At 33.3% G+C, this 25,718-nt stretch overlaps 1 protein-coding gene across 1 annotated transcript in view; it reads right to left on the reverse strand.

Moving 5' to 3' along the window:
- Positions 1-25,718, reverse strand: part of DACH1 (dachshund family transcription factor 1) — a 402,483-nt gene that overhangs the window by 52,906 nt on the left and 323,859 nt on the right.

Below are 25,718 nucleotides of genomic sequence, written 5' to 3' on the forward strand. Positions count from 1 at the left end.
AACAGTATTTAAAAAAACAAATATGAAACCCTCTAAGGTAGGTTAGTTCTTACTTTATTGAATATTCTTCAACATTTTAAGCAATTTAGAGTAATGCCCCAATATGTATTTTTTTAATCTCACAGTGAAATCTTTTTATTCAGTTCTTTATTATTTAAACATTTTTACACTCTCATTTGAAATAGATACAAGTTATGGCTTATTTTAGTTTATTACGTCACAGAGAAAATTTTATTCATGGCAGAATTCTCAACTTTACAAATATGTTCATATTTCACCTCAGGAAAATTAATCAGAACAATGTATTTGCATAGTCCTGATAGTATCTCTCAATTTTGCAAGTGAAGAAAAACTTCAGCACGCTTGCCTTTATGCTTATAATTTGATTCCACTGTTCTCTTCGATCATTCTTGCATTTTTCATTGCAATGCCTAAACACACAACACGTTTTCCAATTACTCTCTCTGGGACAGAAATACTACGGAAGTTGCCACACTTTTCTGTCTCTAACTAATGTCAGAACAAGTTAAATTCATCTCCCTCACCTTTCCACATTTCTAGTTAATGAACCAAAAAGGGAAGAAAGGTGGGGAGGAGAGTAATGGACACAAAGCCTTCTATTTACGGCACTCCTCTCACACTCACTCACTCACTCAGTCCCTCAGTCTTCTGCAGTTTCTCTCTGCCTGCTCCTCCTCTGTTAAGTAACTGAAAGATGATCTGAGGCAGCAGGTACTAGAAGAAGAAATGGAGCAAGCAGCTAAAGTAGGACTCATTGTGTCCTTATTTTGTTTTCCATTGCACTTGTCAACGGGGTTAAAGAAAGACGGCAGAGCAGGCGTAGGGCTACGGCCTGGCTAATGTGATCAAGGTGATCTTGGACACCATTTACCTTGTGTCATAAATTACTCCTGCAGACTAAGGCTGCTAGTGTTTTCTCATAATTGCTCTGAAAAGACACTTGCTAAACATCTATGTGCATGTGAAATTGTTTAAGAATAAAGAGCAATATTTTTTGATCAGCATCACCTTAGCTGTCACATGCTAAAGAAAATGTGGCTTAATAGATCATGAGGATAATAATTGCTTGTCTCTTGAAGAAAGACGTAGAACCAGATGACCACCTGAGCTTGCTTTCAGCTTTAGAGTCTGTGACGCCCCAATTCTTAAAGGTCGTCCTTGAAATAAAGCATCATATGTATGTGTACAATGACACACACATACACACACGTTTAAGTAGCAGTTCCATTACCCCCGTGACTATTTGATTTAGCTTCAATACATTTATGCTTGACTATGTTTGATTGTTATGGGAATTAGTTCATGAAATCACTCAATATACATTTTTTAGCCAATGCTTCTGTAACATAAACAATGTGCTAGACACTGGGGATAGAAGGCTGAAAAAAACAAAATCGACAAGCTTCAAGAAGCATTTCTAGATTAGAGTGACCTATGGCAGTTAAGTAGCTAATTGTAGTTATTAAAACATTTTGTCTTCCATCCTTAGTCTCTTTTTCCAAATATAGGATTAAAATTGTTCCATGTATATGTGAAGTGTGTTTGTGCGTATGTGTGTTTGCATGTACATGTGCCATTTTTTCTGTAGTAGCTTCAATGGAATGCCCTTCTTGGTCCTCATGGTTTCAGCTGTATGTGAATATATTATCATTTGGTATGGATTTACTTGATCGGATGCATGCATTTATCATTTTACATGATGGAGATACTACATAAGGTCATTTTAACTCAATAGATAAATAACAATCAAATTTAGGAAGAATGACGGCTTAAGGAATTTTTAAAAGGGTGATTCTTAAGATCAATATACATGTTTAAAAAGAAAACAAACTAATCAAAGATCAAACAAACAAAAAAGAATGTTTGGAGGATCTTCGCGCCCTTACTACCTGAGAAAAAGTTGTCATCCTGTGGCAATTAACATCATAGAAAACCTTATTTAGTCTTCCTACAAAGATAGTAAAATTGGGAACATAGTTCTTCCTTTTGAAATAAATGTGACCTTTGAAATCCTAAATGTTCTCAGAAGATTAAAGCCAAAGTTTGAGAGACGAGACAACACAGAAGAAAGTTTTGGCATCACGTAATCTCTATTGACTTCAAACAGTAAATGATGATGAAGCACAAATTCATAAAACACCATATTCCAATTTGATATATTTGTACATATTTTCAAGGTTTACCTTGAAAAGAAAGTGGGTCTGTCGAATGTTATGATCTTTAATTATAGTATTTGACAACATAATCTCTGTTTCTTCATTATTTAATATTTTACTTCTAAATAATTTTAAACTTATGGAAAAGTTGTAGGAATCATACAAAGAATTCCTTTATAATATTATAGTGGGTTGAATTGTGGACCCCAAAAATATATGTCCATGTCTAATCCCTGGAACCTAGTAACGTTAATTATTTGGAAAAAAGGTGTTTCATAGATGTAACTAAGTTAAGGATCTTGAGAGGAGGAGAGTATCCTGGGTTAGAATGCACCTTAAATCAAATGAGGAGTGTTTTTAAAGAGCAAGTCAGAGGGAGACCTGAGAGAGACAGAGAGATCCATAGAGATGAGGAGGAGGCAAAGAGAAAGGAGACAGAGATGAGACTTTTGCATCCAGAGCCAAGGAGTGCTGACAGCTGCCAGAAGCTAGAGAGGTAAAGAATGGATTCTTCTTTAGAGCCCCTTTGAGGGAGCTTGTCCCTGCTGACACCTTGATTTTAGACTCCTGGTCTCCAGAACCATGAGAAAAAACATTTCTGCTGCTTTAAGCCACCAAGGTTATGATCTTCTGTTACACCAGCCCTAGTAAACTATTTCAACTCCTTACCCAAATTCAGCAATTGTTTACTCTTTGCCACTTTTGCTTTTCAACGATCTCTGTCACCCTCTCTTGTGGTGTATGTACATTTGTTTGAACCATCTTCACCTTTTAATCCTTAAGACTTCACTGCATATTTTATAAGTATAAGAACACAATCTTCCATCACCACAGTATAAAATCAGCAAGAATCACATACATAGAATAATTATTTAATCAAGAGTCCACATTTCAATTTCATTATCTGTGAGATATTTTAGTGTAAAGACTTAAATAACAAATCTTTTCATTTACTTGACAAGTACTTGGGGAGTATTTTCTCTCGGCACGTGGTAGCCCCTAAGAGGGCCTCTGGTAATTCCTCCCTACTGGTAATTCACATTGTATCTAGAACTTTCCCCTTAGTTTCAGTTAGATTGAACAAATACAATAAAACAAATGTGATGGGATGTCACTTCTAAGATGCAGTTATAAAACGTCTGTAGTTTCCATATCTGTTTTGCTCTCTTTCACTTGTATTTCTTGCCCTGATGGAAGCCAGCTGTCAAGACGTAAGACAGCCCCGTGGAGGTACACACGACAAAGGACTGAGGCCTGGAGAAAACTCTGTCAGTTAGTTTGGAAACAGACTCCCCCTGCCCATTTGAGACTTTAGATGAGGCTGCAGCCCCAGCTGACAGCATGAATACAACCTCATGAGAAACCTTAAACCAGAGGTACCCAGCTAAGTTACACCCAGAAACTGTGAGATTTTAAATGTCTGATGGTTGAAGCCACTAAGTTTTGGTGTAATTTGTTACACAGCTATAGATAACTAAAACAGTACATAACAGTTTTTTCTTTTTTTCAGTACAATGGGATATATTACAAAAATAACTTAGTGTCCAGTTAATTTCAGCTACTTTGAACATGTTAAAACTGCTTCGTGCTTCAATTTCCTCAATTTTAAAAATAAGAAAATCTTTAATATATAACTCAAATCTATAATTCCACATTCTCTATTATTTCTTATAAAAATTTGTAACAATTGTTTAATTCAAGAATTCATCAATATTAACTGGAGAGTGATAATGCATCATCACTGTGGAACCAGAAATGTCAGTACCTTCTTAATTACAAGTTCCAAAGAGTTATGGATAGCTAGGTAATGTTTGAAAAGGGAGTAGTAATTCACACAAAATTGCAGAGCAAGTTATTGATTACTATGGTTTACAAACTTCATTTTATCAGAATTGTTAAATTATCTTTCTTCATTTTATCAAATTAGAAAATACTTCAATCATGTATAGGACAGCTACCCTTAACACCTGGAATGGCAAATTAAGTGCAGCAAAGGGTATATCACCCTGAGAATAAAGTAAGCATTTTGAAACCTGCTTAATTAGAGTACTATTTTTTCCCTAAGTACTTCATGCCTATAGGGGAGTAGAAGTTATGCCAGTTCTCCAAAGAGTTCTCGTTATTTGTAAACTCCTAAGAAAGAGTGATTATTAACTTCAATGTATTATTACATTTTAATTCAGTTACAAGGTACTACAGTGGTTTTCTAAAGGAAAATAGAAGTACATATTACAATCTAATAAATTATTTCATCTTTTGACCAGAAAAAAAATTTACCAATTAACATATTAATAATTTATGTAATGAATATAATGACAATTCTAACAACATACAATTAGTTAACATCAGAGTAATAGACAATATAAAGAGAAAGCAGACATGGAAGAGAAGAAAATATTCTTAGAAACCCCAAATCAATAAAGTATTAAAAATGTTATTTCATTCTTATCATCACTTTATCCTATGATTCTACTCATATTTTATAAGTCGCATGTAAATAAATGACTAGCAGTAGGATTGATGCCTCTGTAAGACAAGCTTATTTTTCCCTTCAATCTTATCACATATAACAATTTAGCAGGATATCCTAAGGAACAACGTTGTTTAAAAAATACTGGGCCTTTACTTTAAAATGTTTTCTTTCCTGTTAATAAAATCTAACTCACTTGTTATAACCAATCCCTTTGGGTTTGAATTATAAATTATCTTTCAAGTTTGTGTGTTTGTGTGTGTGTGTGTATGTGTGTGTGTGTGTGTGTGTGTTGGTCACTGATGTCTTTTATTATACGATAAAACCAAATAGAAAAAAAACTACTCACTCACTTTTACAAACCATATATTCCAAGGGGATTCACATTATCTTGATGTGAAATAGATAGTAACATTAGTAAAATGGTAAAATCTCCATATTTAATATTTACAAATGATCTGGGAGTTTGCATGATAACACTATATTTCTATACTACCAAAGTGAAAAAAATATTGACAAAAATTTTAAGAGTATGGTACTTTCTATACAGAAGTGAATTTTATAAAAATACAGCTTTTTTTTTTCATTTTGATAAACACCCATCAGGATTGTATAGAAAGATAAACTTATTGGTGTTTTTGTAAACTCATCAACCACATTATTCAACTGGAGTAGAGGTATGAATAACCTAAAAAATTAAGGATTGATGTTTTAAAAAAGTTAGAAACTTATATCCAGATACATAACACAGTCATTTAAACTGAGCTCAATCATGACCTCAATCCTGGTTCATTCTTATTCTAGGAACTCTGAATTTAATTTGGCAATAGAAACTAATATGAAAGCTGAATAACAATCAAACCCAGAATGTAATCATAAATCAGAAAATGGTAAAAACATTTTCTTCTTCCTAGTTTCATCTTCTCACAAAATAAGGCATTCCAAATATCACATTCAAATTTATTTGCTTGACTTTCTTGCGTCTACTCCAATTCATATAAAACATCCAGAGGTATCGTGAGATAAAGCTTATTTCCTGTATTTAGTTTTAAGGCCCTTTTCAAACTCTGGGTTTAAAATTACTCCAGAATTTTTTAATAAGATTATCACCATAATGTGACATACCATAATGTGATACAGCTATCACATTAAATGTGATAACTAGTGAAATGACGAGCAAAGCAGCCTAGATTGAGAAGACGCGAGTTTAAGTCTTGACTAAGTAGTAGCAAAAGTAGAGCAAAGAATCTATCCCTTTTACTCTATGGAACTCATTTGATTCATTTATTAAGAAGATGATTATAAACTCAAAGAATTACAGTTTAAATCCAATTAGACTATGCATGTGAAACTGCTTTTTAAAATATAATATGCTAATAAACATAAATTATTAATCATTAACAAATAACTCAATCTATTAGAAAGTCCATAATGTACATACACTTGGCCTCAATTTGCCATGGAGAGAATCCGGGTCTTCTACCATAATTCTGTGGTTTCTATATCATCTCCCTCTAATGAGGCTTATGATAATGAAGTATCATGTTGATAATAAAATTATTACTATATATTATTACAGTTGCCTTATACAAACTAACCTCGAATTAGTTCAGTGAACAGTTAAAATTAATTATGATAGGAATAATTTGAGAAAGGGCAAAAGAGTATGAATTACTGTATTAATTTTTCTTCGGGTAGCAGGACCTAGAGGAAATGGGCAAGTTGACTTCCACAGCAAGAACACAGTACAGATTTTGGAGGAATAAACTGTGATAAGCATTATAAAACTTAAGCGTTTCCTTGGATATACTTGAAGCAATATTAGAACTTTGAATTTTGAGTTAGGGTGAATGAAGAAGAGATTAAATATGGAAAGGAGATCATCGTAAGTGCATGTTTGGCAGGATGTTGGAAGTGCTCAAAGATACACCAAACTCAGAGTTCTGCCTAATTTAATGTATAAAGTAGTTATTTCACACATACACAGCTTTCGCCTTTAACAGTGGTTGTTAACCTTGGGATAGTTCACCTTTGAGATGATGACAAAAGTTAGGGACCATGCCTCATAAGAAGAAATAGTTTCAGTGCCCTAACATACAGTAAGTAATGTCTATTGAAAGAATATGTGAATGAGATGAGGAGAGGCAAATGCTGGAAAAGTAACAAAGGCAGAAATGAGAAGGATCAGTAGTCTCTGCTTACCCTGAGGTCACATCACATTCATGATAGCAAAACTAAAAATACTTTCTATTGGAAAACCACACTATTGATTATAAGGCAATTTCATAGACATTATCTTGGGTTAGGAGGAAGCTCTAGGAAGAAGATTTTAAAAGTGCATGCATTTATAATTTCAATAATGTTATGTGCCAAAAGATTGATTCAAATAGCTCCTAGTGGTTATTTAGAAAAAGAAGAGATTATATTTAGACCATGGAAGTTGAGAGGAGAGAGAAGACAAATAAAATCTTCATGGCAAGATGTATTTGAAATGGCCATTGGATATTGGAAAAATTTTAAACGGGGAGGTTAAGGGGTTCTATGAGGAAACCACGCGGGAATAATAGTTCAAGGAAAACAGGGACCCTAAACTTTGTATTTGTAATAGGAAAGCCTATTTTGTACCATTACTCTCCAAAAACAGTCTTTAATTTCTGGCTAGGTTACATTTGTATTTCAAAAATCTATGTGTGGGGGAAACTCTAAATTAAGCTGTATATTAATATTTCCAAACTTGGCCTTGACAGCAAACTCATCACTGTACTCAACAACTGAGAAGATGGAACTAAAGCACACAGACTATCTGTGAATAGATTTTTTTTCCCTTCCACCACTTGAAATTTCTTGGCAAAAAGGAAATGGCACAAAACATTAAACACACACACACACACACACACACACACGCACACACGCATGCACACACGCGCATACACACGCGCACACACACACACACACACATACACACGGAATCATCTTTTAAACATTTGGGGTGGCTTTCACCCTGCTCATTTCTTAAGTCATAACTGTTTATGAAAGAGTTGGTGTAGCTTAGGCTGAAAAGAGCCACTTACTTTCTGTCTTTTTCATGACCCTGTAGGTTTAACCTCACTGCTGATACTGCAAGCGAATATGGGAAAGCATTTACTGAAAGCTGCATAACAGACGTGGTTATATTTCCTACGTTGATGTTTTGCATATCTGCACAGTAGGGCCATTAAGGGTTGTAAGAGCACAACGGAAACAATCATAACGTTTGTTTTTAGAGGACTGACTCAGGACATGTACACCAGGCTTTATATAGAAACTGTTTTTGTTTTATTAAGGGACTGTTTGCCTGTTAGTGATAACATCATTAAAAATAAATGAAAGGGGGCTGGTAAAATGCTTCCCAAAAGCAGAAACCTAATTAAAGGTGATATGCCTGCTATGAGGGATTTTTTTTTTTTCAGGACTCAAAAATAGAACAAGGTTAGTTCTTTCTTATTTTATAAGGCCCAAAGAAGACCTCACAGTAAAACATTACTTCTGATCTAATTTTCTATTTCTGTGTACTTTAATAATCTACTTTACAGTCTGTGCTTGCCCATGGAAAGTGAACTAGTTTTGTTCCTACAGATAGCTTCATCATAGCATACTGCATGAAAAAAAAAAAAATCTGATGGTTCAGCTCAAAAAAAAAAATGCACTCTCCTTGTGAGCAAATTGTATAGGTTATAATATAAGTAGTAATAGTCATTGAAATAATGCACACACAAACATTTCATAGTCCTTACAGACCACTTTTGAGAGCCTGAGTTAATGGTAAAAAACATTTCCAAATCACGGTTTATAATTTCAGAGAAAAAAAAAAAAAAGGAGACCTTTTCATTTTAAGGGGTGGAGTTACTCTAATTTCATGGATGGTGAAAAAAGCAGGAAACTGCATTCCCTTGATAACTCTGCCCTTATTGTGCTGCGACCTTGGCCAATTTACTTAAATTTACATCTGCCAAAAATGAGTTTCTGAAATGTGCTTTGAGAATTTTCGGGGGGCAGGGGAAAGGAGTTGTCACATAAATCTAAGGACTTTTCGAATTAATATTCCTTTAGAAGGAAAAAGAAAATGAGGAGAAACACTGGGCATCCTCATAGGGTGCCATAGTTTGATATCCTGGTCTCTTCTTGTCACCTCTGCACAGTTCTAATTCATTTATAAGTCTCCAAACTGAAAATGAATCTTACTGCTAAATGAATAAAACAGCACAATTCCCAAATTATTCCCCTGAAATATAAAAGAGCTTTGACGTTGTAGACTATTTAATCTCTGATTTGCACATGGGTTTTAGACTAAAATTATCATGGAATTATGAAAAGTGTGAAATATCTTGGAAATCATTTAGTATAAATTCTTCATTTTTCTCAGATGAAACAAGCCCAAAAGTGGTTGACCCAATGTTTTTCAAAGCCAAGTCTGCAAATTCTCATTTCTTTTCTTCGTTACAAGTTACTGTCAATTCAGAGAAAATACAGGGCAAGAAGAACATTTTGAAGGATTCTGAGGATACATATGCCTACAAATATACATACATGTATGACATTTGGAGAAATGTGAAACCTGGAAGGATATGTAATAAATACTAAGGGAGTTTTAGGAGTGATAATGGTAATATGATTGTGATTTAAGGGAAAGACTCCTTATCTTTAAGAGATACACACTGAAAATAAATAAAGAAAAAATATTTGCAGATTAAATAAAACGTTTTGGATTGGCTTCAAAATAATCTGAGGAGGAGGAATGAATGAATGGGGAGACTCCTGAAAGAAGAGTGAGCTTGAGATGATCATTGTTACAGGTGAATCACTGATAGGTACACAGGAGAGGGGCAGTACCTTCTTCTAATTTTATGCGTGTTTGAAATTTTCTATAATAAAATGTTTTTAACATAAAAACAATGTTACCCAGTAAAATGCCATTAACTCATTCTTCTTTCAAAAAGTCAGAGGCACTGGTATATGATCATCATCATTATCAAAATAACTAGCACATATTGAGTGCTTTCTATGTGTTCAAAAGCAATGTTCTAAGCACTCTGCATCCATTAACTCATTTAATCCTCACAACAATTCTATTAGATTGTGATTAGTAATAGACTTATTTTACACATGAGTAGAAAGAGGTAAACTAATGTAGTTAACTTGCTAAGAAAACTGGGCTAGTAAGGAGAGGAGCCAAATTCAAATTTGATTAGCCTTGCTCCAGAGCCGATGACCCTTAAACACCCAATGGGCTAAAATATAAATTTTCTATAAACATCTAAAAAATGTACTGGACAGGTGTGTTCAAATGTGTATAAGAAACTTATACTCCAAATAAAGAATATCATTTTATAATTATTTTATTTCAAAGTAGAAGAAAACTTAGACATTACTATTCTACCCCTTGTTCTTAAACAAGGCTTAACCTACTCTTTAAAACCCAGCTAACAGTCAACCTAAGCAACCAAGATTTCCCACATTTATTACTTCCATACATACTTATGATTATTCATTATTGAAGCAAAGATATCTATCTTAGAAATGAAATTCCAAATTCTCTGCATGTGGGACTAGAGAATTCCAATCACGATTATAACAGACACTTAATATCCACTCTAACCCTAAGTAGTCCACACTTATCTTCCTGCCAATGTCCCTACTCTGCATCTTTACCAAATGCCAACCATACTAGCAAGGTCTACATTCTCCTTGTGAGAAATATTTAATCATGGAAGCATCACTTTTTAATTGACTTATGTATTCCATGAGGTAAAAGAGCAAGGCCTACTTAAAGATTCTTAAAACCAAAGATTATTGTCTAAGAGATCCACTTCAGAAGAAGCAGATTTCAAGCCTTACCCATTTATCAGCCATAATTAAACTCTGGGTATCACCACAAATTGTCTTCCGTACTTGTTCTAATTTAACTTCTCAATTTCCTCACTGTGTAATCCTAGCCATGAACTTGCCTCACTTTCCACCAGAAGAACTTTATTTAGGTTACTAAATCACCCTTTCTTGGTGTCACACCTCACTCCTCCCCTGACTCCATCATTGTGCTATATGGGAGCTCCCATAGTTTTTATTACTACTCTGCTCAGAAGAGATATTATGCACCAGGCTGCTGGGACACTGCCCTGAGCTTGTTGGTCTCAACAAATTAAGGTGTGTAAGTCTGATAATTTACGAAGCATAATGACTCCTTCCAAGACACAGTCATGATATAATAGGTCCCTACACTCCCACCTTCCCTTACCATAGTGTCTTGACACCAGAACTATGGCATGTGAATCTGAAAAGTCTCCTGAGGTGCCACCTAATAGCTCTACACCTTTAGCTTCACTGGCTTGAAACATTCATCTTTACCCTCCTGTCCATAAAAACCAATTACACTTTACCAGGACTATGTCAAATGATCAAATTCACCGAAAATTATCATCAGACACATTTCTTTACAGATTTGTTCCTTAGCTGTGTTTAACGTGAAAAACTGTGAGGGAAAGAGCCATTCACATGTCCATCTTATTCACCTGTGTAACCTCAATGTCTGGCACATGACATATTCTTCTTATTGATTGGTTGCATATAATGCAATGTATTGCCCAAACTACTTAATTTGTTAAGTCCTTTGTTCTTACTAATAAAGATAAATTTTAGTTGAGGTTAGTTTACTTTTTAAATTAGTTAAGTTTGACTGAATGAGAAGGTATATTATAAGAAATGCTTTCACTTTGGGTTGCCTGTTTATAAATGTGAATCCAGCATATAAAAAACATTTATGATATTTAAAATTCTGATTTTTAAAATCTCTATTTTTAAAAATTAATTAAATATACATGTTACTACCCAGTGCAGAACAGGGGCTAACGAGTGTGTGTAGAAAACAGTGAGATTTGATTCATCTCTCTAGAAGTGCTGTGGGCTGCTCTTGGCAGTCATACATTTGCCGCGGCAGAGAATATCCATACAAAGCTTGATAAGCATCCTGTCAGGAACATTATAAAAACTAGAAATTGATAGGAGGTTAAACTAAATGGCCTTTATATCCCTTTTACCTATTGAGATTCTATGACTTCTTCCTTGAAAACTAACTGCATTCTTATATAGTCATACAAAAATGCAAAGGAAAGCACTAATTTTTAGGATTAGGGAAATATAAAAAGTTAAGAGTGTATGTTTATGTCATTGTCAGCATTATTCTCTTGGCAAGAGGGGGATTCTTGAACAGCACAGCTGCTATTTTGCAACCCTCAGAACAGAAAAACATAATGCAAATTCCTGGACCTTCACTATATATAAGTTTTTAAAAATTGATTTCCAATGTATAACCACTTGGTTTTTGTAGCAAAGAGAAAAGATGACATAGCCAGATTTATAAAATTGTTGTTTCTAGCTTTTTAATGTGTTATATTTCTGAAAAACACATCTGTTAGATCACTTATATCACTATAGATAAAATAACCATATGAGTTAATGTACTTGAAGAAAATGCAAAGAAAAGTATAACACACATATGTTTGTGTATATACAAATGACTGTGTACACAGACACACATAGTTATATAAGTACATTGGTACATGTGCACCTACATTGGAATATAGGCATGTGGATTCTTGTATCTTTTGTCAACTAATAACTACTCTATGTTTAGATTATTAGCTTACTTTAAAAACAATCACCAAATGCTTTACACAAATAAATTTATCATCTGACATAATAAATTATCTTTCATTACGTATTCCTTCTCCCCGTATAGTAAGATTTCACAAGAATGCAAGAACAAGGTAGAACCTGGGAAGATTTACCATTGCTTTCTATATCAGACCATATACTTTAAGATTAACAAATTATGAATAGCATAAAGATGATTTCATAAATGCCTGAATACTGAGTGAAAATTTGAAAACAATTAAACTATTTAACTTCATTTGAAAATGCATATTTGAACAAGCAAACCAAACACGCAGGATTTACTCCTGCACTCTTGATAAACATGGAAAATTCACATTGCCCTTTAATGTTATTTTACATTAGATAATTTAAATAAATACCACAACAAAAAATTAGTCAAAAATTATATTTATATTCATTTTCACACTCATACACAGTTCTAGAGATCCTGATACGTCCCTCACCTATCTTGGCCCAGGACAGTTAGTACAGGGAGAATTTATATTAGCATCTCTTCCTTTTAGTTGGGAATCATCACAAGGAGAGTACCCTCTGTGTTTCTCTTATAACCTATCCTAAAATCTATTTTCTAACTTTTATATTGTAGTATACAAATTCTCCACAGAGATTTGAATACAGTGCTTAGCATAAAAGTAGCTTCAAAAACATCATGATATTCTTAAGGAAGTTATTTCCTTAAATTATTTTCACAATTATTTTCACAACTGTTAAATTTAGTCATAAATTTCATCAGAGAAATTTTAGGAAACCAAATCCACCCTGAAATATGAATACATTGTATCTTGTTAATTGATTAATTTGGCAATTCAGCCAAATTAATAGTCTTTCTAGAAATATATGTGGAAGAATAGCAAATTGAATATAGTATGGTATGCACTCTAACAAAGATAAGAACATAAAAATATCAGGGCAAGTAAGGATATTTAGTTCATTCCTGGACTTCCTAGAGGAGGAGGAATCCAAGTTCAGAATGAAGAATAATCAGAATATAAGCCATATGGCATGTCTGAAACTTCAATTTATGAGAAGAAATAATTTTTGACAACAAGGTAATTTATTGTCTCAAATCTTCAATCAAGGTTCCAAATGTTCCCTGTACTTTAGATTTAGTCTTTCAAAGGTAAATACACTTTCCTCTAGCATCCATTTATTGTTAAAAATTAAACAATAAATGAAATATATCTATAAATCTTCACTGCAATCTCTTCATTCTGTGAGAGGCAAATAAGTGAGACTAGATTGCAAGAATGTTTTGCTGGTGAGCCCATGTCAGTCCTAGGGATTACTGTCTTGTTTTCTAAGAAATTCTTCAAAGGAATTATTTTAGAATCTTTCTTGGGATCATTACCAAGGTGCTTTTACACTGTCTGAGAAATGTGCCTCTCTCCATTTAAAAAAAAAAAAGAAAATCAGAACTGCATTAGCTTATTTTATTCATCGATCACTTATCTGTAAGCCAGCAAATTCAGCTGTAAATTTAGTCCAGATATCTTAGAACATAATTCATGTGGCCTGCATTCCTTTAGAATACCCAAGAATTTTCTTCCCATCTATTCATCTATCTTGGGCTCTCATGATGCTTATTTTCACTATTTATATTTTCTTATAGAAAGATAATGAAAACAAAAGAATAATTTCTTATATTTCTTTGTATCACTTTGGATGCAGGCCATATATACTCAAGAGAGAAGGTGCTAAAAAATTATATCATTACTTGACTACTTAAGCAGTTTGAGTTCATCTCCATCTCAAATATGGAGTTTCAAATTTTGGGCGGAAGAGCTACATTATGTTTTCTCTAAACTATTCAATCTGGATTCTAGATCCAGCTTTTCCAAAAATTAATGATGAGATGGAGTAAGTCATTATCTTCTCTGCCCCAAATTTACTAAAGAATAAGGATATCACTCCTGTAATTGTGCCCTCTTTTTATAGACTTACACTTTGTAGTTAATAATTTTAAATGTATATACCATTTTGTAATGTACCCCTTCTAATCTAAAAAAAAAATTTTCTTGATACCAACCTTCCTTCCAATTACTTTTCGAGCTGTTCATCTGTCTGTTTTAGAGTTATCTACTCTCTGTAAACTCATCTTCTCCCCACAATTTAATCTTGAGCCTAGTCTATTCAATGTTTTTTTATTCCTACCAAATAAAATTACTTTTTATCAAAATCAACTGTGCCATCCATATTGCCAAATCTGATAGTCAATTCTCAGACCACCCCATACTTGATTATCGGCAGCCCTTGACATTTTGGTCCTTCTTCCATTCTTGAAACACTTTCTTCACTTGATTCCCAAGACACTAAGCTCTCTTCTCCACCAAAAATCTCAATGACTGCTTCTTCTTAATCTCTTTATTGCTTTTCTTTTTTATCTAATCTTTCATACTCAAAACCTGACAGAGTACCCTCTGACCTTCTTCATTGCTATACTCACTCTCTCATGATCTCATTTAGACCCATGCCTTTAAATACCATCTATATGCTGATAGCTCCAAAATTTATATCTTTAGCTCAGACCTTTTGCTTGAACTGCCCTCATCTCTGGACTCACATCTCCACTGGGATATCTAATAGGCATCTTGAAATCCACACGTCCCCAAAAAGAACACTTAATTACCCAGTTCCACAGCTGCTCCTTCTATCACCTTGTTAATCTCAGTCCCATTCCATTCCCTTTCTTCTCAGTCAACTAAACTGATGAATTTTTAGTATTTCATTCTAGTTCATATATCTATATCTGATATAAAGATATATTGATCTAGATTAATCCATATTTGTGTGATTAACCAAGTGTAAACATTTAACATATTTTGCGTTAAATTTACATAAATGACATCATACTATTAACATCTTTTGCTAACTTTTATTATGTTTTTGAGACTTATCTAAGTTGGTTCCTATAGATCTATTTATTCATTTGAATTGCTGTATGGAATATGTTATACAACTATGCTACATTTTATTTATTCATTCCTCCATCACAGCATTAAGCTAGTTTGAAAATGTTTGCTATTATACAGAATTTTGCAGTAAAATTATTTTATGTATGTACTAGACCTTTGAATGCATTATTTTATGTGAGTCCTGCAAAATGTAAGATTTTCTTTAATCACCATGAAATAAAGATAATTTTAAAGAGATTGAGTAATTTTCCTAATGTCACGCAGTTAGTCAAGGACAGAACCAGAATTTGAAAACACATTTATTTCATTTCAGCATTTAGTGTTTTTCCTACCACATTAACTTATCTGGTTCTAAATCCTATGGTGTTCTTGTAGGAATGATGCTAACAGTAACAGGGAACAATGATAAAGGACCATTACCAGCCCCAATCCTTGCTTCAATGAGAATTCTAGTAAATCATGAGTAGGCAATGAGATCATGTGAGTACAGAAGAAATGCGAGTATAGTGGTGGCAGCCCACTTAGAAAACTTCTATTTAAAATCTTGTTATTAACTAGTTAGGCACTCCAGTTCTAGAAGTACTGGCAAGAAATTCACAGGAATTGGTATCTAAACTATAAAACAAGGAAGAAATGGAAGTCTTAGTTTGTGTGCTTGAGAGCCAGGAAAAAGTAGTGGCATTAACTGAACTAAGGAAATTGGATGTAGCAAGGTACAGGGGACTGTAAGTGCTTGATGATGTATCTGTTGAAATAAAGATTTATATTAATTACCAAATATTCTGAGCCAAGAATTCTTACTTGCTTTCTAAATAAGAAAAAGATTAAGAAACTGAAAATAGAACAGAAGAAAAGGAAAAACTTTGCTGGCTCCTTATAGATACAAACCTAGAATTGTAATAATTACCTTCTCTTCTTCCCCTTGCCTCCATGTACAAGCCATTTAGTCCTTAACTAGAGATTCAACAGTCAGCAATTATTGAAACTAATCTTTATTATCAGCACAAGGAGTTTTATAAGACATATCAAGCTCAGAAATAAAACAAAAACTCAATGTCAATTTGTGTTTACTGAGCTGCTCTGGCCTTAGGCCCTGCTGCTAGTAATTGCATACCTGCCTTGTTTCCCTACAGAGTTTATTTCTAATATTATAATGGGGGCCCATTCCATGCCAGAACCTGTGTCTTTGATCCATGCTCAATATCTTGGTTTCCCTTGGCCTATAATTCTTATCTTTCCCATCTCAGCATTTCTGTTTTTGGAAATTCAACCCAGAATCCAATTCTTCATGATGAGGTGTTCTCCAATGCATATCTTTTTGTTGTTGTTTGTTTTGTTTTCCGTAAATCTCTTTTGCCTACGGCCTATAGGCATTCGTTAGCTACCTACTACCTGCCAGAACTTTCTTGCCACCCATCTGTTTTGGCATCACAACTACTGCCTAGCCTCTCTGTGTCATGTTCCTCATATATACAGGTTCTTTGAATTTGGAACACTATGGCTTTCTGTGAGTTTTACTTGCATGAATTAACAAGCATCCATTATACAGAAGGAGAAAAGTTAGTGGAACAGAGGGAGAAGCTCTGGTCTCTAGAAAGACAGGAGGAAAAGTCACATAAAGAAAAATACCAAAACAGAGAGGTCAAAATAAATGCCAACTATGAGGACTGAGTGAAGACCCCTGAGTTGTCAGGAAACATAAATATTTGGTCTCGTAAACCAATGCAGTCTAAAGATTTGGATAATTTTGTTCTCTGATAAACTCTTCATAGATCAGAAAGTGTAAATTCAATCTGTTGTTATCAGATCCTTAACATATCAAAATCCTGTATAAAGAAATGTTAATCTTTTTATGTATAAATTGGCCATAAAGAACTGCACAGAACAACTTGAAAAACAATTTCAAATGTATCCACATTTGCCAAAATATTGTGTTTCTGCATTGATTCTTATATGCCTTTTGTTGTTTCAATTACAGAAACCTAATTTAAGAAGAATCATTATGCCATTAAAGAAAATCTAAAACGGTAATCCTTTTTTTTTTAAATGATTAAACATTTAAAAAAAAACAAAACAAAACACAGACATAGATGTTTTGGAAAATAAACTCAGATAGCAATTAGTGGAAATGGCTATGCTTAAATTCAGCAGAAGTATAAGGAATAAAACACTGAAAAGAAATATGCACAGACTTAGAAGTATATACAGTAATTGGAACCATCTGCTAACAAATACAGGAGGTACTACAAGACCTATTTCAAAGACTAAATTAGACTCATTTGTTATTAGCAGTATATATTTGCATTCAATTAATGTGCTAAAATCCTTTAAAAGTATGCTCTCTTAAGTGGGTTAAACATGTTCATTGTAATCTTGTTTATACTAATAATTGGCTTAGCAAATCTTTTCTTTATATCTAGTACAAAGGTAAACTTTATCAAGCCCAAACTGAATTATCATAAATTCCATATTAGCAGAAACCAAATTAATGAGGTTTGATTATACCAAGAAAATTGCTTTTGCCATTTGCTTAATGTCATCTGCTTTATATAATAACCAAAAATTCAAGTGATGGAAGGAGTAGATAATTTAGTATTTGCAAAAATATTAGTAGAAGCAAGGCAAACTTTCAGAAAGTCTAATTTAGTGTTATTTTTATTTGTTTAGGTTCAGTGTGTAATATGATGTTAAGTATTTTACTGTACTATGCTATTATGGAACAGATGTTAAATGCAATGTAAAAATGTCAGGGGTAAATGATTGATGATCCTCTTTGCCATTTCGAAGTAAACTATGATTATTTATATGCTCTGGACATTGCTTGAAAGCATTGTATTAAATCTAAACAATTGATCCACTTTCAAGGGTTTTTGTAGAATGTATTATTTATGTGTTTTTATTCTTTTGCGAAAATGCCCTAGTATAAGGAAGTATTTAGAGTCTCAAGTGCTCCACCCAGTCCATATGGTTAGATTTGTTCTCTCTGTAATACTTACTTTTTCCCTTTAGGCCCATATGGCAAGTCCATAGGCTGCCCAGGCCCCTCTGTCCTCTACAGGGGCCATATGGCAAGTTCACTGAGCACTCATTTACCTTGTATTAATATTTTATTTGCCTCAGACAGAGAAAGAGATCAGATTAAGTAAAGTCAGCCCTTGAAAATGGTTTAGCCATATAATCAATACTGAGTGTCAATGTGGTATGAGATATGGGTTCTGTTATTTCGTTTATATTAAAAATAGCAAATTCATTTGAATAATTTATCAAATAATTTCATAAGCTCTTTTGATCACTTGATATACATTGACAGAATACTGTTTAATTATGCTAATCATCTAGGCAATATTAACACATGAGAGTATAAGCTTATAAAGTTTAGAACTGGTTTAAACATATAGGCTTTGATATATCCAAAGAGATAAGACTGAATCTAAATTATAATCTATATTACCATAGTAATTGCTCTAAAATTAATTCATCGTTATAACATTTGTAACTATAGGCTAAACTTTTGCTGTCAACTAAAGTAATTAACTCTCAGCACTTTATTTACAGCTAGAATTTATATAAAATATGGAATAAATTAAAATACTATGTTTCTGCATTTTCTACTGCCATTACAAATTCATATAAAGTTACCAAATGAATAAACTTCATGGGGTAATTTATCTGACTGTAAATTCATTCAGTTGATAAAGTCACTATTTTTATAATTTTAACTTTTGAGCTATAGATATTACCTCTACATCTTCCCTTTAACACCTGATGGTATTAATATATATGGACATAATATATTTTATAATCAAATTGCTATCCCAAGAACTTAACAACCCTTCCAGAATATGTACCAAAAACATGCATACTCTTTAGGCTAGAGACAGTTGTATGTGTACATTTCTTTCATCTCCTCAATAAAAGTATACTTGTATGTTTTAAAAAACATCTTGACTGTTAATAACCTCAGCTCAGTTATTTAAAATGAACAAAAATGACAATGCAGCTCACCACACTTACGGTAATTTGTTTTTGTTAGACCTTAGAATTCTTGTCAGCTTATGTATAAAATCTAATGTGAGGATATTCAGAAGAGGGAGTTTATGCTTTGATGCTTGGTACCTTTTCAATACCCCTAAAATGTTTCTTCTTGGACTCGTCTTTTAATCAGTCAACCGCTTCTCCACAAAGCACTTCTAAATAGTTGTGTGTGTGTTTTTTTTTTTCATTTGATTTCACACAATGCACACATCCTATTATCAGGTTTTGCCCACATTTCCTCTGAGTGCCAATATCCATAATCATACTTGTTATGATCTCTGTCCAGAATACATTTGCCAGGGCAATGTAAATTCTGAGATCAGATCACATAGGTGATATGGAATAGATTCTAAAGTCATTTGAAATTTCAAAATGATAATATTGAAATAAAAATGTTAATGTGTTTAGGTTTGTCACCTGTAAGTGCAAGTAAAGTCGTAACTGAAATATAAAGACAACATCAGGATCTCTGACAGCTTATTTTAGGCTTGTATATACAGAACATATTTTAATGAAAATATAAAAGTTTAATTTTATGCACTGAATATTTTCACAGAGTCAGCATTTTGCTATTTTGTGATAACATGTTAAAATTAATGGGATGTCTTAACTAAGTTCTTTCTGCATATATACATATAAAAAAGGGAAACCTCAGAACCTGACTTCATAAATAACATTCACTGTGATTTTGTTAAAGTTTAGATGTGTGGATTTGTATTTGAAATCCTCAGAAGGTTACAGGGTGCAACCCTCCAACAATATCTGTGAGTCTTCAGGGACAAAATCCCATTATGTGGAGTTCAGTGAAGGGAGTAAACACCACCATAAAGAAATACAAATTGCACATATTTCCCATTTAGTTAGTGTCACCAAAGTTCACCATTTAGAATTCTAACCAGTTAGGACTTATTCTTGGAGGTCAAGTACCTTGTGAACCTTGTCATCTCATTGATGACATCATATCCCATCCATCAATTCTTTCAGGAGCACACTTGCCATCTGCTCAGCCTACGTTGTAATAACTTACTAGACAAACTCACAGGGTAACAATCTGTACAATGACACTGCTATCTTAATGCTGGCACACACTGGGATAACAACTACTGTCTCTCTGTCAGAGCACAACGATTCTGCACTCCAACTTTAAAAAAGAAATCAGGAGGCTATTTAAACTTCTTAAGTCTCATGGAAACTATCAGGATATAAGCAAGCATTTTTCTCCATTGCAGGATGACAAATAAAACTCTTCACAAGAAAATCATCCAGATGGATGATCCTAGTTTAGGGTTTTTTTTGTTTTGTTTTTTTTTTTGTTTGTTTGTTTTTGTTTTTTCATGAGGACATCAGATATTTAAGAAGTAGAGTAGAGTACCCCATAGAAACTTAAAAATAATAACAGTCATAATCACCAAGCCATAAAACCCAATACATCCTTTCCACTTGCTGAAATAATATAATTAAAATAAGTTCCCAATCTTTTCCAGAGGACTATAGTCTCTCTTATTTTTTCCCAAAAGCATTTAATTAGCAGAAAGAGTTTCAAACATCTAGCTGACATCGCATACTTGCAACTCTAGTAGGTCCTTTGGAAAAACCAAGGACAATGTCCAAGATCACATACCTGTATTTTAGCAGCTTTTTATCTGCAGCATAAAATTATCAGGCATGTTTAACCTAGCAGCTATGAAAGGCCTTATGACTTGATAACGCCTAGCACAACAATCTCTCTGCCCTTCAGTTTTAAACATTACATATTTTTAGAGAGGAAGATGGTATTTTGCATTACGTGGAAACCATCCTCTGTTCCTTCTTTTGGCTTGTCATTTATTCCAGCTTACACTGTGATCAACATTGTACTAAAATAAAGTCAAGTACAACAGCCGCTCCCTGCCCATCAAAACGCAGAGACGTCTGCCAAGCACTTGTAACAGCTGGTGTTACATTAATTAGTTTAAACTATTTATTTCATCCATCTCCAGAGCAGATTGAGCAAAAACATTAGAGATTATTCTAGCATCTGTAAGTGCCCTGCAAACATTAACCAAGGAAAGTTAGAATATTCATCAGTATCATATATATATATATATATATATAAATATATATATATATATGATAAATATACATATATATATATATTTGTGATGTAAGAGTCTGAACAGTCATTATAAATGAGAAAACTCTATCATATATCAGTGAGGAGATGTTTTATTAACTGTCTTTACAAACATAAGTTTTCAACTTATATTCATCTGTTGTGTCCACAAAGTTTCTCTCTATAAAAATTATCACTAGAAAGTGATAATAATTCCTGGCAGCATGGGTCATTAAACAATATATGACAGGGACTGGGTGACTCAGTGGATTAGTCACAGATTTTATGGCCACTGTTGGAATCCTGCCCTAACTATAGTGATCAAAACACTGTTATCAAATGGTTGTAAAAATCTCAATTAAAATTACTTCTATGGCCTCTACTAAGTTCTTAGCAAACTATATCCCACAACATGAATCTACATGTTATTGACAAAATTAATGCAACTGCCACTTTCTGGCTTAAGAGAATTTAGAAATTAACTAACTGACTCTTCAAGTAATGGTTGTCAACAGGGGCTTGATTATAAATGTGCATCCATTAAACACCTGTCATTCTATGTTTTTTGTAGGACTTCTAGATTTTCATGACTACATTATCTTCCATCGAAGCCAAATACATATGGATCAAATCAACATGAAACATATCTGTCTATGAAAAACAAACATTCTGAAATATCTGAAGACTAATTCACAGGCGAAGTGGTCGAGAACAATCAAGATTTAAACACTTTTTGTAGAATATCAAAATAGCACTATGTAAATTCCCTCAAGGTTGATGATTCCCAAAGCAATCTGTTTTACTTCACCAAAAGCAATGCCATGAATAGAATTTGACACATGACTTAATCAAGTAAAGGCAAACAAAAAGGTCTACATGATAGATAGCAAACAAACATTTTAGAAAATAAATAATCTGATCTTCAGTGAAGAAAAGTAATGAGGAGTAGAGGGCATTAGGGAACACAATGGTGTATACCTTGGCAAAAGTTTTCTTCATAAACACAGCCAGAAGTCCTGAATCACTACTCATTTTTCCTAGAGTTAAAAGCTTTTGCTGTTTTAACCTTACTCATAGGTCAGAAACCAAGCTCTATGAAACAAATTCATTTTACTTCTTGGCACTTTATTTTCCTATACCAAATGCAAAAAAAAAAAAAAAAAAAAAATTAGTATAACAAAAATCCAATGTAATATAAATCTATTTAGAGTTATCTCACATTGAAAGAATCCAGGTATCAGATTTTTAGAGTAAGGAAACTCTTATAAAAGGAATCCTTATTATGGCATTGCTTATGCTCTTTGTGAGTCTTTACTCTGCCTAATATCTAAGGGGCTTTATAGCTTGGTAACTTACTTGGTAACTTACTTATGGACAATTAAATCATTACTATGGGACTGTTATGCACAGAATTGTGTCTCCCCAAATCCATATGTTGAAGCTATATTTGGAGATAGGTCTTTTAAGGAGGTAATTAAGGTTAAATAAGGTCATATGGGTGGGATCCTAATCCGAGAGGGCTGGTGTCCTTATAAGAAGAGGAAGAGATACCAGTGATGCCAGCACCCAGAAGAAAAGCCATGTGAGGACACAGTGAGAAGGCAGTATGTCTGTAATCCAAGGAGAGAGGCTTTAGGAAAAACTGAAGTTACCAACACCTTGAACTTCTGGCCCCCAGAAATTATGAGAAAATAAATTTCTGTTGTTTAAACCACCCGATCTGTGGTATGTTGTTCTGGCAGCCCTAACAATCTAACACCGGAACTCTCAGTACAGATACTGCAAACCATCGTATAGCGAGGTACTCATGGCTCATAATTCTACAGTGCTCCCTAATTTATGATCAATTAAAATATGATTTTATTTGTTCCTTAAAGCAATTATCAGGTATGAAATTATTTCTCCCTGTTTTCAAAATGAGAAGTCTGGGCTTGGAGTGTTTAACTGGCTTGTACCAAAGCAGAACACTGGTGAACTATAATGCTGGTCTGATGATTCAAGTTCCAAGTTATCAACACTCTGTCCTCGTCCATGTGTCTTCAAACGTTTTAGGAAAACAATTTTCAGTTTTTTAGAACCTTTTAGATCTTTGAGTGATGAAAGGCTGACAAAGGTTACTGAGTAAAATGTATTAGGGGAAATGTTCAGAAGAGATAAAATCATATTTCAGATCAGAGGTAGGCTAACTATGGACTGCAGACCAAATCAAGCCCATCACCTGTTTTTTTTTTGATATTTTTGTATAGCTGTGAGCAAAGAACAGTTTTGGCATTTTGAAATGATGAACAAAGTAAAATTAAAAGTTGCATAATATTTTGGGACACCTGAAATTTAAATTTCAATATCCATAAAGTTTTATTGGAACAGAGCCACAAGTTTTACATTTGTATATAATATGTAACTACTTTTGTACTGTAATAGCATAGTTGTGACAGAGACCACATGGCCCAGAAAGCAGAAAATATTTCCTACCTCACCCTTTATAGAGAAAGTTTGCTGATTCCAGTTCTTGACAATAGGACTAGTAACATTTTTATTATAATTGTTTCAAGTAGTTCAGCTCTGTTTTTTTCAGGGAGGCTATTTAATCCATAACAAATTTATTTGAGCATCACTAATGAGTATAGTATTCAATAGTATTCTTTTAGTTAGCTCTAAGCTATATTTATGATGTTATTCTATGAGGGAAAAGGATGTTACAACTTTCATACAACACACAAGTGAATTTTTGGAACATAACCTGTTGGTAAATTTGTGACTACCTGTTTCAGAGATGATTGATGATGTAAGATGATACGAACAACAGTGATCCGTGTGTATACATTATTCAAGTATTCTTACAACCTCTCCCTGAAGCAGGTTCTTATTATTCTCATTTTTTCACATTTGGAAAACAAGGATTAATATAGTTAAATAACCATAGCATTTTAACTATAGCATTTAACTCACTATTCCACTGAGTCAGAAGTGGAATCTAAGTTTCCTTGAATCTAGAGCTCATACTTTTGACCATTATACTGTATTGTCTATAGTAATTTTACTTCAGTAAATATTATTTCTGTTCATAGTTTAATATTTTTCTTAACAAACTATTCCAAAAGTAACATAAGTACAAAACAATACATTTTAAAGTTTTAATTAAATAAATACTAATTGCATTCAAAACTGACAAAAGAAATACATCTGAGGACTATATAACACTTCACCACTAATATTTCAGATAATATATTGTTAAAATGTTTGGTCCTCGCCAACATAGCATAAGGGTATTTTCAGGATTAAACAATTGAACAGGAATTGATATATACCTAAACAAGTAAATTTATCTTGCTATTGCTTGACCATTACTTGTCTTTTCTAATTTTTCTCTGTGTAAGAAAAGCATATTAGCAACATATTGAAATAAGGCATACATGTAGCATAAGGCACTTGAGAGAGAAAAGGCACTAGAGGAGGTCGAACTTGGGTTTCTTCCTGATTATGTCACTCACAAACTCTGAGTCTCGGCAAAAATCTCTTAATCCTCTCTAAACTTCAATTTTCTCATCATTAGAATGAAGATAAAATGGTACCAATTTCAGAAGAATATTGTAAGAATTAATGCGAGAATGCCACGCTCCTACCACCACCACACAACCTCATGGGGACAGAGAAAAAAAACTTGATCCATAGGGTTTTAGTAAAATAGCTCATTGCAATAATTTCAGACCACCAAGGTTGGAAAAGATAGAAATAAATTAACACTTGTCCCTAGAACTGTGAAAAAAATTTAGGGGAGATGAAGTAAAAAAGATTTGAGGGAAAATTAAAGGAGGAAATGATATATAAATTCAAAAGGACAAGTGAATAGGGTTCCAAGAATCTAGTGTGAACACAAAAAAAGAAAATAGTGGGAAAAAAGTATTGATTATAACAAAAATAACTAGTTTAAATGTAGAAAGTAAAGATTGGACTATATACAGAGAAAAACTATGTCAAATGGTTATATATGAGATCAGGGAATAGAGAGAGAGAGTGTGCCAAAAAATTGTATGCACATTTGAAGAAAGGAAAATTGTATGAAAATTGTAATACTCAGTATGTACGGATAACAAAAGATGAATACAAATCACGTTTGACTTCTGCAATTACAAGAGGTGCTCAAAGTGGTTACCATCAGTGTTCAGACACTTACTGATTACGGCGAACTACTGCTTGAGCAACATTGTCCAAAGTGTCCACTTACATCCATTTTTTTTTGGCACCCTTGGCTTATAGGAAATAGTTAATCCAAGGGAAATAGACTTAAAAGGAAATTGAGCTAACAATAAGTTTGTCTCTGATAT

This window comes from Rhinolophus ferrumequinum, chromosome 4, assembly GCF_004115265.2.
Source record: "Rhinolophus ferrumequinum isolate MPI-CBG mRhiFer1 chromosome 4, mRhiFer1_v1.p, whole genome shotgun sequence".
Classification (NCBI taxonomy): Eukaryota; Metazoa; Chordata; class Mammalia; order Chiroptera; family Rhinolophidae; genus Rhinolophus; species Rhinolophus ferrumequinum.